This window comes from Canis lupus, chromosome 17, assembly GCF_011100685.1.
Source record: "Canis lupus familiaris isolate Mischka breed German Shepherd chromosome 17, alternate assembly UU_Cfam_GSD_1.0, whole genome shotgun sequence".
In the NCBI taxonomy this organism is placed as follows: domain Eukaryota; kingdom Metazoa; phylum Chordata; class Mammalia; order Carnivora; family Canidae; genus Canis; species Canis lupus.
The window spans coordinates 14,005,680-14,022,043 of record NC_049238.1 but is presented as its reverse complement, the minus strand read 5'-3'; the positions used below and the strand labels follow the sequence as shown (position 1 = coordinate 14,022,043).

The following is a 16,364-nucleotide window of genomic DNA, read 5'->3' as shown; positions in this document are numbered from 1 at the left end:
CCCAGAGAATACGTAACAACTATATTACTTTGAAGAAATAAAAAATACAAAAGATAATTGATATTTTTAAATATAGCAATACTTTTAAAGATGCAAATAAAATATTAGAAATGAAAATCTATACTCAAAATTTAAAAAATAAAATGGATCAACTAAATAGATTAAAGTTGAAAAGAATTAGTGACCTAGAATACAGACCTTAAAATGTTAAAAATTCAACTCAGAAAGACACAGAGAGAGAAAATATGAAAGAGAAATTAGGAGCCAGAGTATAGAGTGCATAGAGCCAACAAATGTCCAATTGTAATTATAAAAGAAGCAAGAATGAGAATAAGCCAATATTTAATGACATTATGTTTGAGAATTTTCCAGACCCATTGAAGAACACCAATTCCCAGATCCAAGAAGTCTAGTATATTCCAAAAAGAATAAATAAAAAATAACTTCACACAAAACTATATCATAGTGAGATAATGAACATGAAAGAAAATTAGTCCTTAAATTAAGTATAGAGAAAGATCACCAGAATATCAATAGAGAGATGACTCATTTCATGTTAGTATATATGGAGATCAGAATACAATGCAGTATCTTGGAATGCTTTGCCCAGTAAAATTGTTTTTCAACAAGGAGGAGAAAATATAGTTTTGTATAATGAAACTTGGGGGTTATTACCAACTTATCTTCACCACAGAAATTCTAAAAGAAGTAAAATGAAATACAAGAAGAAGTAGTAAGCAAAGAAATAATGAGTTAATCTAAATAAATAGTATGTAAATAATAATGTTTAATTTGTAGGAGTACAAAACTAAGAAATGGAACAAGAGTAAAATATAAATTTAAAGATGAAGTAAGCCAAGATAAGTACTTAAAGACTTTGCTACTCAAAGCACGGTCCAGGTACCTTAGCATTGGCATCACTCAGGAATTTATTAGAAATGCAGAATCTCAGGCTCCAATTCAGGTTGCTTGCATTTTAACAAGATCCTCGGGTGATCCAAATATACATCAGAGGGATGCCGGGTGGCTCAGCGGTTTGGCGCCTGCCTTCAGCCCAGGGCATGATCCCGGAGTCCCGAGATGGGAGTCCCACATCGGGCTCCTTGCATGGAACCTCTTTCTCCCACTGTCTGTCTGTCTGTCTCTCTCTGTCTCTCATGAATAAATAAAATATTTAAAAATATATATATACATCAGAATTTGAGAATCTACTTGAAGTATTTAGAATTTGTCAATTATGAATTATTTTAAAAAACTAATTAGAGTACTAAAAGTACCAACATAGAGCATCATTTACAAATAGTAGATAGAAAAATGATGAAATGAGAGAAAAAACTTAAACTGGTCACTCTGTATGGTCAGGGGATTCTGTACTAAAAATGCTCTTAGATCATAAGCTTAAAACAACAACTTTGTTTTTCTTGCACATCTTTGTGCCTTGAAAGGGGACCCAAGGAAACTAGAGTGAAGCAATTTCATATATATTCGGGTCTACATCAATAGTCTGACAATTTGTGTTCTGATTATTACTTTTGGCACAGATCTGTTGACAACAAATTCTCTTTTTGATTTTCTTATTCCTTACTTTTGGAGTATATTGACTTGAACACAAAATTTTAGGTTTTCAGTTATTTTCTTTAAGCACTGTTAAAGATGCTAATCCATCATCTTCTAGTTTCCATCATTTCTGATGAGAATTTAAATGTTAGTCTTTTTGTTCGTTTGAAGGCAAAATATCTTTTTCTTTTGACCACTTTTAAGATTTTCTTTTGTTTTTAGTAGTTTTAACATGTTATACATATTTTAAAAAATTAGCCAATTTAGGGTTTGTAATTTTTCTTGAATTTTGTGTCTTGATGGTTTTCATCAGTTCAGGATAATTGTTGGCCAGTATCTCTTCAAATTTTGCTTTCCTCATAATCCTTTTCCCTATTCTTCTAGGACTTCAGATGTATATACGCCAGATTTTTTCACCATACCCCACATGTCTTTAATGCATTTTTAGCTATCTAACATCTTTTTTTCCTTTGCATTAATTTGGATATTTTATCATAATCTATCTTTTAATTAATTTATCCTCTCTTCTATAATGAATCTTTTATTTTTTAATTTATTTTTGTTTTTTAATTTTTTTATGATGAATCTTTTAAATCTCTATTCTTAGTTCTTAATTTTCTTTTATGTACTTTTCAGTTCTAGAATTTCCATTATTTAATATGTCCTAGTTCCCTAAGGAAATTCTTACTCTTGACATTTTTTTAACACCGTAATCACTATACCATAAAAGTAAATGTGAAATAATAAATGGATCACCTGTTAGTCTGATTCTATTGTCTGTATTTCTTCTTGGTTTTGGTCATTTGGTCCTATTTCTTGACATGCTTGATTATTTTTATTTAATGGCAGACATTGTGAATAAAAAAAAATTGTAGACATAATTTGAGATTTGACTGACTTATCTTCCTCCAAAGGACAGAGTTTTATGCTCTAGTAAGCATTTAGAATAGGTACAGATCACCATAATCCAGTCTGTCATTGACAAAACTCAATTCCTCTGTGTGTGTGTGTGTGTGTATGTGTGTGTGAGAGAGAGACAGACAGACAGAGAGAGAGACAGAGAGAGAAAGAGAGAGAGAGAGATGATCTATTTCCAGTTTGCTTCTAGTCCTAGTGTGTACTCCCTTTAGAGGTCCTAACTGGCAGGATGAGGCTTTTACCATGAATGAGCCCATTTCCTTGGTATATGGAATCCAATTTTTATCTCCTCAGTCCCAGGAGATTGCCAAATGCTCTGCTCGTTTAGCTGTCGCTTACTGCACAACCTTTTAGGCTATTGGCCCCATGCCGAGAACAGCACATATCTTGAGTAGAAAGCAATGCAAAATTTTGGATTAACTTCAATGCACTTAGCTTCTTACTGGGTTCTGTCCCAGCTGGTCAGTCCCGGCTGCTCTATGGGCCCTCCAGTGCCTACATGCTATTTTTTTTCCAGCTTGTCTAGATGTTATTGGGGGAATGTTGGTCTGCAGTAAGATATTCCATCATTAATGGGAAACAGAACTCCAAATTCCAACATTTAATTTAGAATCTTAAAAGCACTCACTTAGGAGAGGAAAATAAAAATGTATTTTGTACAAAGAACATTAGGTGTCCCAAAATTTTTTAAAAATAGTTTATTTACTTATTTGAGAGAGCTCAAGAGTGAGAGAAATCACACAGGGAGAGGGAGAAGCAGATTTGCCACTGAGCAGGAAGCCTGACTCAGGGCTTGATCCCAGGAGCTCCAGATCATGACCTGAGCCAAAGACAGAGACTTAACCAACTGAGCCACCCAGGTGCCCCAAGTGCCCCAACATTTTGTAAGAATAAATAAATGAATAAAGTACTCTTCCAAAATTAAAAAAAGGAGAAAAAACAGCAAAGTGCTAGATGCCTTACTATGTGCTATTTATGTATTGTTTCATTTATTATTTATAATAACACTATGAATAAGATATTATTATTACCCCATCTCATGATAAGACCAATAAGATATAGAAAAGCTAACTCACTTGCATAAGGTCACATAAACCATGGAACCTATAAGCTGAGTACCAATACTGTATATCTCCTCAAATTAAAATATATAAAAAAAATAGTGTAACCAGAAGAAATAAGGAAATCTGAAGAAATTAAGAACATCTATTAAACATTGACACTTGGAAGCATCTTTTTTAAAGGACAGTTTTAGAGACAAAAATTTACATCTGTTTTTCTAGAAGTCCAATCATGCTATTTGAGTCTACCATTAAGAATATTTAAATAATCATGATATTGTAGATTCTGTTTGGTAGATTTCAAATTTTAGAATCAACCTCTTGACAAAGTGTATTATTGTCACAGAACCACATGTAACATTTGTTTAGTGTTTTTTGACTTCTAGGCACAGTGCTAAGCACTTTATATAGATTGAACAATTTAGTCCTCACAGTTACTTATGAAAGAGGTACTATTATTACCCCCAATTACGCATGCGGAATTTGAAGTTTTGACAGGCAAAGCATCTTTTTCAAGATTACATAACTAACTAGGAAAAAAAAAAGATTACATAGCTAATAAGTAAATAAGTGATGAAATGCAGTTTGAACTCTGGGAGCTTACTTTTAAGTAGGTCCCCTCCCACAAATAAAGTTAAAAACAAGAAAATGCCCAATAAAAAATAGGAAGGTGCAGAGAAAAGAGGAGGTGGGAAGTAGTCTGAGTGTGCAAAGTTCCTCATCTTTTATGGAGGGACATCAAGAGATACTGTATAAAGATAACTTTAGAAGTAGAAATAGGGGGACACCTGGGTGGCTCAGCAGTTGGGCGTCTGCCTTTGGCTCAGGGTGTGATCCTGGAGTCCCGGGGTTGAGTCCCACATCAGGCTCCCTGCATGGAGCCTGCTTCTCCCTCTCCCTCTGTCTCTGCCTCTCTCTCTCTCTTATGAATAAATAAATAAAATCTTAAAAAAAGAAGTATAAATAGAAGTATGTCATTTAAAATTATAATGCTACCAATCAAAGAAAGTAAAAATGGAAACTAAGATTGGTGGCCATTGGAGTATCAGATGAAGGAGAAAGGTAGATAAATAAGAGACTTTATCATTCCATTTTAGATCTTTCTCATTTGTTTTCTTCATATGTATGCATTATAAATAGAAACTAAGCTATATATAAAAAGATAAATTATACTATAATGATGTTGGAGGGATTATATTCCACAGAGAGCATATGTTTTTGATTGTTCTTGGTCACATGGCAAACAAGTTTCCTGCGGACAAAGCCTTTGATACGTGGAAGAGTCTCCATAAGACTTTCTAATTCTAGCCCAGTGTTAAAAAGCCCATACACCCCAATAAAGAAGTCATATTAAACCATAGCTGCCTTACCATTATGAAGATTATATTTTGGCCTTGAAATTTCACTCTTTTTGTTCTTATTTCTAATCTGTTCAAAATGTGAATGGAAAGAAGTGTGCTTTTCCTCTGGGTCCCTAGGCACACTTCAAAATTTAACAAGAAAAATAAGCATAAAGTTGAAAGAGGAATAGCACTAAATCATTTTACAATTTCTTAGCATATCTAAAAGATCATAGGATATTTGGAACCATTTGACACCTTTCCTGGACTCAAATGTAACAGTTTTAGGTGGAGTGAGAGCAAATTTGGAATTTGAAAAATGATCAAAACTGTGTTTCAGTTTTTTTTAATCATTCTGTATCTCTCAAATTATGATTGGATAAACATAGAAAATGTCTTGTGCACTTTTACACAAAGTATAACCTTCCAGGGTGAAGGTTGCAGGATTATCACACTAAACCCTGTCTGGGGAGAACACTTGCAAAATGACAATTCGTTTGAGAAGCTTGCCGCTTTTTCACAGCCCAGTCACAGCTTCATTCATCCTCCTATCACAGGAGCAAGTCTTCTACATTTTCGTGAGCTGCTTCCCAGAGGAACACAAGGGGTGAGGAATCACCTTGGAATACCATAGGTGCCAAACCAAAGAGAATCTGGAGCTCCTGTTGTTTTTCATGAACATGTGCTCCCTCTTTCCACATTTCCTACTCTTTGCCAAGGTGCTGAGAAATGGTAAAGCTGGGACGGGCTGGCTCCAAGCAATCTGGCTTGACAGCCCAGAACCTACACTTAGGATGTGCATTTTACCCAACAGCTGTTTCTGCTTCACTCTAATTTGTTCAGGATTTGGTTGGGACCCTAGAGTTCACCTTCTGCAAAATATTTGTTAATTTTTGTTTTTAGCTGAGAAAATACCTTTTTCCCTCCCAAAATGAGAACAATTTGCTCTGGGATTGAAGATGGATTTGTATTATAGTTGCAGTGGAGATTTGTTCAATTGCTTCATAGCCACATACCCAACACTCACTAATTCCTTTTAACAAGAAAATGGTAAACAGGTGGAGTTGAAATCATAGATAAATAAAGAGTCCTCTCCAATTCATTCAGTTAGGTCTTTGTAAAAGGAATCCTACCCAGCTGGCAGCACACACACTTACACAAACGGAATATTTTTGAAAAAACAGCATTGGGAATGGTAGACATGATAACATGCTCCTGAAATTTACTGTGTAGACAAGACTTCAAAACAATCAGCATCATTTTGCTAATTGCTAAAACTCCTTTCCAGATATGACCACCTTCAGTTAAAAACTTTTTTTTTTAATTAAACCACCTCAATCTATTTGCTTTGGTCTTATAACAAAACCTTTACCATTGTCAGTAGCAACAATTACAGGCTTGTAAAACAGTAATTTATTTTTTTCCCAACGATAGTAAAGGCTTTTCTAAGCCTAACAAACAAAGTCTCGTATCTGACACCAACTTCTCTAAAAGATATAGCTTTTTCTTCCTTGAAGAGTATTTATTTTTCAATATTCTAAAGAAAACATAGCTAGACTAATGGCTAAGAAGATCCTATGCAGCTTATTAGTCCTAAAAATATCCAATGAGATCTTTCATGAGAGCCATGAAATCAAATAAGACCATTTAATTTGCTTTATCACTACATTCAGCGCCAATTTGCTATTTGTAAAAAATGACCTAATCTTCTGGATTGAGTAATAATTTACAAACAGATACAAACATATTCACATCTACACAGAAATAATCACAGATAAAGCACATTATAGCTGTTTTCTTCCTTGTCAACTGTTTAGCCGTAGTAGTGTTTGTTTATATTTGTTTGTTGTAACTCTGTTCCTCGAAATATTTTAAAAAATTATCTAGGGCAAGATTCAATTATTTGTTTATTTATTTATTTTAAAGATTTTATTTATTTATTCATGAAAGACACAGAAAGAGAGAGGCAGAGACATAGGCAGAGGGAGAAGCAGGCTCCACACAGGATGCCCAATGTGGGACCCGATCCTGGGACTCCAGGATCATGCCCTGAGTGAAAAGCAGATGCTCAACCACTGAGCCATCCAGGCATCCCATGATTTAATTTTTTAATAACACTGAAACAAGATTAATTAGAGCTTTTATAAAATAAAGAACATGCTATAATGAAATCTTTCATTGTCCTAATAAGATTTAAAAAAAAATTCAAATGCCTCCCTCGTTTGTTTCCAGCAGATCTTTAGAGGATTGTTTTCAACACTTTGGACCTGGACTTAGGGTAAGAAATGTATGTTATGCTTCTCTCTGCTATCAAAACGGAAACCAAAGTTTTATGGAATCATACTTCTCTTTTCTATCATTCTGATCTTTTGTATACCAACTAACTCTGGCTTACTTTTATGTTGTTGTTTTTATTGTTGTTTTTAAATCCTGGCAACTACTTGCAGTTTGAAAAATCCTGCCCAGCAGAAACTTACCTTTGTTCTACTTCCCCTAGATTGAATATTTAAGTCACCCTACCTATCTCAATCTATTCTTTCTTCAGATCCTAAATGACTCTGCCAAAACCAATAGGCTAAGCAGCAAGATTTTATGGGGCCTCACTGTCTCCTTGACATCAAAATTCTAAACTGGTGTCCCAAAGTTGATCATGTCCATCTTTAGCCACATTTGGCATTGTCAGGGCCCACCCATTCATTCTACTTATAACCATGTGATGTCTGTATTCTATGCTGAATCATAATTTCTATTGAGTGAGAAGCTATACTTAATTTGGCATAAATTATCCTCTCCTTCCCTCTTACCACTCTGCTAACATAGTCTTATCAATCCAGGAGGTACTATGTATGCTAAAATTATAAAAAGTTACTTGAGAAAACTTTAAAAATGATACCAAGGCATCTCAAATATATCAACATATTTCTAACTTATATCTTCAACTGAATAATATCTAGTTCAGTCTGCTCCCACAAATCCAATTTGACAATTCGTAAGATTTCATTTTCCAATCTATTCAATCTCCAACAAAACAGACCTGGTTTCACTTTGAATTAAATGCTTCCAAACTTCCAGTTCTGTCTCTTCCTAGGCAGATACTTCCTAGACAGACAGGTGTAAGACTAGGACACCCTGAGTCCAACATCATATCATCAGTACAGAACTTGCTGGCCCAGGTGCTGACACAACTGAAGAGAAGATCCTGGGCTTCACATTCCATGTCATTTTGTTTCCTTATGCCCCAAACTTGCCCTTTGCTAATTTCCATTCTTTTATATCTTTTATTTTTTAAATTAAAAAAAATATTTTAACATGTGAAACATGGTGCTTTGAAATTTGATCAAATCAATAGTGAAATAATTGTTATAATCAAGCCAACTAACACATCTACTCACATAGTTACAATCTTGTGTGTACATGTATGCATGAGTGTGTATTAGGAGAGCACCTGAAATCTACTCTTAGCAAATTTCCAGTGTTCAATATGATATTATTTTTTTTAAGATTTATTTATTTATTTATTTATTTATATAGACAGAGAGAAAGAGAGAGACACAGGCAGAGGGAGAAGCAGGCTCCATGCTGGGAGCCCAACGTGGGATTTGATCCCAGGACTCTTAGGATTGCGCCCTGGGCCAAAGGCAGGTGCCAAACCGCTGAGCCACCCAGGGATCCCCTCAATATGATATTATTAACTATAATCATCACGCTGTACATTAAATCTCTAGACTTATTCATTCTACATAACTATAACTTTGTACCCATTTCTCCCACCTTCTCAAAGCTGGTAACCACCACTCTACTTGCTGTATTCAACATTTTTAGATTCCAAATATAAGTGAGATAATGTAGTGCTTTTATTTCTTTATCTGGCTTATTTTGCAAAGCAAGCATACTCTGCAGGTTCATCTATGTTGTTGCAAATGGCAAGATCTCCTTCTTTTAGAAGGCTGAATAATACTCAAATATATACATACATACTGCAGTTTCTTTATCCATTTATTTGTTGATGGATACGATACATAGGTTGCTTCCACATATTGGCTATTATAAACAATTCTACAATGAAAATGGAGGTGCAGATACCTCTTCAAGATACTGATTTCACTTCCTTTAATTACATACTCAGAAGAGGGATTGCTGGATCAGATGGTAGTTCTATTTTTGGTTTTTGAGGTACTCCATAGTCTCTTCAGTAGTAGCTGCACCAATTTACATTCCCACCACGTGTATTTTTGCTTTTGTTACCTAAGCTTTTGCCGTCATACCCCAAAAAAAGGAGCTTTTCCCTCTTTTTTCCTACGAATTTTATGGTTTCAGGTCTTATGTTTAAATCTTTAATCTATTATGAGTTTATGTAAGTATATAATAAGGGTCAAATTTCATTTGCTGCATATGGATATCCAGTTTTCCTAGCATCATTTAATAAAGAGGCTATTCTGTCCCCATTCCTGGCTTTTGGTTCCTTGTAGAGTTAATTGGCTCTTAGTGGCTGCATGGTTTTCTTTTCTTTTCATTCGGTGAAGCGCCCAACTCTTGATGTCTGCCCAGATCATGATCTCGGAGTTGTGAGATCAAGTCCTACATTGGGCTCCATGCTGCTGTGGAGTCTCCTTGAGGTTCTCTCTCTCCCTCTGCCTCTGCACCTCTGCCCAGTCACACACTCTCTCTAAAAATAAATAAAACCTTAAAAAAAAAGAAAATTAGTTGACCACATATGCACAGGTTTCTGGGGCTCTCAATTCTGTTCCATTGGTACATGTGTCTGTATTTATGCCAGTACCATACTGTTTGATTAATACAGTTTTGTAATATAATTTGAAATCAAGAAGAGTGTCTCCTCTCTCAAGGTTGTTTTGGTTATTCAGGATATTTGTGACTTCGGACAAATTTTAGAACTAGTTTTTTCATCTTTTTATGTGAAATATAACATTGGAATTTTGATAGGGATTGCAATGAATCTGTAATTCACTTTGGGTAGTATGGGCATTTAACAATATTAGTTCCTCCAATCAATGAACATGAGGTATCTTTCCATTTATGTGTGTCTTCTTCATTTTCTATCATCACTGTTTTATAGTTTTCAGTATATAGATCTTTCACTTTCTGGCTAAATTTATTCCATTTTTTTTAAAAGTCACTTTTCCAGCTTTTATTTATTTTTTTAATTTTTATTTATTTATGATAGTCACACACACAGAGAGAGAGAGGCAGAGACATAGGCAGAGAGAGAAGCAGGCTCCATGCAGGGAGCCCAACGTGGGACTCGATCCTGGGTCTCCAGGATCGCGCCCTGGGCCAAAGGCAGGCGCTAAACCGCTGCGCCACCCAGGGTTCCTGGCTAAATTTATTCCTAAGTACTTTATCCTTTTTGATGCTATTGTAAATAGGATTGTTTTCCTATTTCCTTTTTGGATAAATAATTGTTGGTGTAAAGAAGTGCAAATGAAGGATGCCTGGGTGGCTCCGTGGCTAAGCATCTGCCCTTGGCTCAGGGCATGATCCCGGGGTCCTGGGATTAAGTCCTGTACCAGACTCCCTGTGAGGACCCTGCTTCTCCCTGTGCCTGTGTCTCTCCCTCTCTCTCTCTGTCTCACATGAATAAATAAACAAAATCTTTAAAAAAACAGTGCAACTGATTTTTGTATGTTGATTTTGTATACTGCAACTTTACTGAGTTTCTTAATTAGTTCAGTTTTTTTTTTTTTTTTTCCTGTGAAGTTTTAGGCTCTTCCAGAGCCTTCTAAATTATGTCTGGCATTGATGGAGGCTTAGTCAGTGTTCATTTAATTTTATCAAACCAGACCATTAGTCATTCAAATTAATGTTGAAATGTACTATCTATGTTCTTTTGAACTATTTGGTAAGTCGTAAAGAGTAAAAATCTTTGTTGGTGTTTGTGACTTGTTTGCCTATACTCATCCATTAGACCACGTGTCATTTCTGTCTTTTCAAAATTATAAAAGTCAGAGGGCACAGAATGAGGATATTATTATTTCTACAGACATCTTATTTATCCATATCCAGTGAAGCATCTATGTTAATCAAATGGTAATGAATAAAGACTAGATTTAGAAAACATGAAACGAAAAAAAAAAAAAAGAAAACATGAAATGATCATCTCAAGCCGGAAAGATCAAAAGCTTGGGTCTCTGCAGTCCCAAGCATGACCTAACACTGACCTCCATGCTTAGAAAGACTTCTTATTCTGCTACTCATTAATTTCTGTCAAACAATGGAGGAATATCTAGGTATATTATGGTATGCTTGCATAATACAAAAGTTTGTGGTTTTGTGACATGCATTTGCAATGCCATTTAATGTTATGGGAAGGTATTTATACTAATTATATTAAGTGAAAAGTCAAAATATTTTCTTTTTCATACCATATGATCTGAATAGTGCAAAAGGAAAAAAGTTGACATAAGAAATTATTGGAATGAAATATAATAAATGTTAATCAGTAATTTTATTCTGTTTATTTATACCTTATGTGTAACCCCAATTTTCTTCAAATGAATACATCTTGTTTTTATAGTCATATAAAAATATAAATTTGAGGAAAAAAAATTCATGTGTAGGATTCACTAGAGCTGTGAAAAATGGCAAAATATTCATCCATGGACTTACATTGTTCAGCCAGTAGGAGAGTAGCCTGTTATTCCTAAGGGGATGGCAGTAATCTTATGTTCTGTGTTTCAGACAACAGACAGCATGGGAGAGCCCTGAAGGAAATGGGCTGGAGGTAGGAACAGGGCTGGTTAATGCCTGGCTGCAGTTTAGAGTTGAAGGAGGAAAACCCTTATCTGTTCCTAACCTGCCCCATAGTTGTAACCACTTACCCCTACCACATCACTCCTACCACATCACATCACTCCAACCACTTAATCCTACCATGTCACATTACTCTCACTTCTCCATCCTTCATAGGCAGCAGGCATGAAAACCAACTTTATGAGTTACCTCTCCAAAGAGTAGTCATCTTAAATAAGAACCAAGGTCTGAATCTACACTAATGAAGGTCAGAAGACAGAATTGCAGGGGTCAGTGATCAATCACACTCAAATACTTATTGAAAAGTTTGCTATGTGCCAGACATCCACCAAGATGAGAGATTCAATAAAACTCCCTGAAAGAACTCATACTTTGTTGGTATAAATGAAGTTTTTGTTCCAGGAGCTGAGGACATACCAGAAAACAAAATAAGGCACCTGCTGTCAAGAAGCTTGTACTACATCAATCTCAGTCCTGTGAAGGCTACACTCATCAGTATGAGAGCTTCAGTTTAGGTTTTGGTAAAGCAAAGTTGTAATTTTATGAGTATAGTTTGATTATATATAAGCAGTGGCCATGTTTAAGTGAGGTTAGCTAATTTTATAGAAGAGAGAAACCGCAATTTTAATGGAATGATCAGAGAAGTTTTTAAACTTACACTAATATTCCTTTGGTCATGACTGGAGAAGCCAAAGTTCAAGACTGAGAAGCATCTGAAATGTTTTCCTAGGCAGCCAATCTGTTTAAGAGACTTCTCACAGTCATTAAAGTAAACATCAAATTCTCCATACCACACCCTCAAAACTGGCAGAGAACCCCAAGCCAGGCCCAGTAGGGCTTGACCCCTGAAAATGATGCTGTTTAAGCCCTATGATATAAAAAATGCCTCTCAGGCCAGACTCGTTTGTCAGATCTCTCAACATGGGCGTACTTAACCTATGGTCTTACTTACATAAACTATTTCATTTAAGAAGCCAAACTAAATGGAAACAGGAATGTTCTGTCTGTGTTTGTGCATGTGTGGTATGCACGTGTATATGGGATGTGTGTGTGTGTGTGTGTGTGTGTGTGGTATGTGAGAATGTGTGGGTGTGTGCAGTGAGGACCTAACTCATACTTATCCATGGCTCCATGTCTATCCGTGACAGGCTTATGGGTACTGCCATAACTAATGGAGTAACTCCCAATTCCATGAGATACCCAAGAAGAAGAAGAAAAAAAAAAAAAAAAAACTCTCAGTAGGCCAAGAAAAACAGCTACAGGAGAGGACAGAAGAACTTTTAGAGCAGTTAGTGGTATAGGAAGTAGTAGAGGGAAAGAAGATGATGTTGTTCCCAATAGTAAGTCAATCCATTTCCCTCACCAGTAGGTGTTTTTCTTTAGCAACCATGCATTTTGGGCAGAACAGTAAGAAGCCACAGAAAGGGTAAATAGCCAAAAATGCTTGACTCCATTATGCTAAAAAATAGTAATAAAGGTCTGGAATGCCCAGAATTTTCTGCCTTTAAGTCCTGTTGAAACTTCTTAAATTTGTCTTCTGAATTTTGGTGTTCTCACTAGGCTAAAGCACAGAGAATGCAGGACCAGGATGTTATTAATCACTTTAGCTACTATATAATGGTTTTGAGAGATTAACATATGCCAGGTCCTCTGCTAAGGACATATTATCTTGTGTTTTAGATACTATCACTGGGCCCACTTTTATATGTGAGCAAATAAAAAGTAGAATTTGAGAATCTGCTCAAAATTAAGAGGTATGTAGAATCAGAGGTGGAATTCAAATCCCTAGACTGACTTCCTACACATTCCTGAGCATGAAAATGCACACAGTGGGTAGTTAATAAAGGACTGAATGCTGTCTAGAAACATGAGATGGTAATGGATTCACCTGCTTCACATTCTAAATTGTACACTCTGAGAGTGGGTCAGTGCACACTGTGATCACAGCAGAACAGAGCCTACACGATTCATGGCAGAAACACTGCACTAGGACCAAGAGCCTGAGCTCTGGATCTGGATTCTAGTCCAGCCATTGGTTCCCTGTGTGGCTTGGCAAAAGCCAATTTCTATCTTAGGGCTTCCATTTCCTTATCTAGCAAACAAAAGAAATTTCATTTTATCCCATTAGTCTGTGCAGAGGACCAGAGGAATAAATACAACTGAAGGTGCTTCATATAACTCACTTGAGAGGTAGCACCAATGAGGAACATGTCTTGACACTGGAGCTGTCTTCATAATTATTCTTTGTTTTCTACCACTGAGGAGCTCAAATAATACTACTATTATTTTAAGTAAAAATACAACAAATTCATCAGATGTGCTGGGGGGGAAAATGTGCCAGTGAAATACTGGCAGGTCAGACGGAAAGTAGAATCTGACTCATCATCCCTTTCAGAAGAATCTCCAAATGCTCTCTCCCAGCTTCCAGGACCTCTCCCAATGCTCTTCCATAGACTTCATGCTCCAGTAATAACACATGCCATGTAGTCCCTCCAAAAGAGCAAGCTCTCTCAGATCTCTGATCCCTTCCACTTGTGGCTGAAACACTGATGTCCCAGCTGCTTCAGCATTTTGAAATTCAGTCCATGTATCACTACTGTCAGGAAACTTCTGCTCCTTCCTCAGTATTCAATATCACTCATACCATCACACAATTCCTGAGAATCCTTATCTCCATTCCTATCAAGTTCTTCAAAGACAAGCATGCTTCTTTCATCTGGTTATTCCCAGTACCTAGCTTAGAACGTGGAACTCCATAAGTATATGATGAACTTTTATTCAATTAAGGTAAATTAGTGTGTGTTCACAGTACCTTGTATGGTCAGGAGAACATAGAGGCTGACTAGTTTGATGTTGAACAAACGTCCCCAAGCATGAATTTTCATCACTTGCATCAATGATCTCTTACATTCATTTCATAATTAACCCAAAGGATCTCAATAATCTTGTTAGGTAGGAATCCTACACTACAAATGGAAACCATATTTTATTAAGTTGTCTCAATAGTGTTTATTGACTGACAACCTGACTGAATGAGTGAATGGATGGATGGACTTAACCATATCCATTTTTGTATCACCTTACAGAAACTAGGATGATGCTTGGGACATGTATTCTCAAATTACTTCTAGATGAATGAGTAATGTATTTTTCATTTTTTTAACTACCATAACTTACAAAGGATGTGGAATGTGGCTCTTTAAAATCCTTTCTCGAAAAAAATCTTTATTTGATGCATGAAAAAATTTAAAGACTCAAGAACTATCAAGTGAGAATCTGGCTACTTTTTCAGATTTAATAAACTTGTACAGCAGAGAGTCAAATATGAGTATATCTGCCAAATGTTCACATTTCTAAGTAAGAATCTGCTAGCAAAAGCATCATAAAAGTAGCACTCAGTAGCCGGTTAATCTCAGATTGTCATGATTATATGTGAGGTGACATATTAGTCAACTATGACCATAGTAGATTTCTTAAGCTGATACATTTAATGAAGAGTATATTCAGATTTAGAATAGTGATAGAAATGAATGACAGAAATATTGCATTATGTTAAATTATGCCACCTATTTTCCTTTGGGTACTAAAAGCACCCCTTCCAACCAATCTCCCTATCCCCAAGAGCCTACTTGGTGCCCATTAGAGTTCATGACATGTAATCTTCTCTGTAATTCTTCTCATATAAAAAGATTAGTCCTTAAAGACTAGTAGAGTCAGGCAAGTTTACCTCACCATGGCATTTTCCTGACCAAACAGTCAAACTATCTCTCTCTTCCAGGAAACTCATGATTAGCTTTTGTTTGGAGAAAGACAGGCTCTTCAGCCTACTTGGCTGAACAGTGCCTCACTCTCCCATTGGGGATCATGAGATGAGGTGAATAGGAAACTGGGTCTTCGAGGAACCCAGGTTCAAAGGTGAAGCCAAGGCAGGGCTTTGTGCATAGATACAGCTAGTCCCAAAAATATTGAGTCACATGACTTCTCAAAATAAAATTATCCAGGTTTGAAAACCAAAGGTGCATGACCCAGCACCTCAAAGATCTTGTATGAGTAAAAAAATAGTAATAATAACAAACACATATAAAAATTTATCATCCTGTAAACTTATACACAACTCTGATATAAACCAAATGAAATGAATAAAATATTAAAAATGGTGAAAGAATTCTTTATTCATTATAATTTGACTCTCAATTCTGATTTACTCTAATCATAATTTATTTTTTTATTTTTTAAAAGATTTTATTTATTTATTCATGAGAGACACAGAGAGAGAGAGAGATAGAGAGGCAGAGACACAGGCAGAGGGAGAAGCAGGCTTCATGCAGGGAACCTGATGTGGAACTCGATCCAGATCTCCAGAATCACACCCTGGGCTGAAGTCAGTGCTAAACCGCTGAGCCACCCGGGCTGCCCTCCAATCATAATTTATAAAAGAAAGCAGCACAGCTCACTAAGAATGAGAGACTAATAGGTTAACATTATGGCTATCAACCTTATAAAAGTTAGTAAATAATTTCAAAGGAAGAGTAGGCAATATGATAAAGTGCAGAGAACTGGACCATCTTCTATTGCTGGTATATCCTCTCAGTATGCTCAAATAAGATGAAAATAAATAAAGATAATAGGAAGGGGAAGGCAGAAACAACCCTAGATTCATCATCAGAAGTACAAAGAAATGTCCAAACACCAGGTAGGTTCTCAACAAATGATTTAT

The 16,364-nt window shown here is 35.9% G+C and overlaps 1 long non-coding RNA gene across 1 annotated transcript in view; it reads right to left on the bottom strand.

The window, feature by feature from the left end:
• LOC111090421 overlaps positions 1–16,364 on the bottom strand; it is a 137,165-nt gene that overhangs the window by 44,148 nt on the left and 76,653 nt on the right. The gene's annotated exons all lie outside the window — the stretch shown is intronic.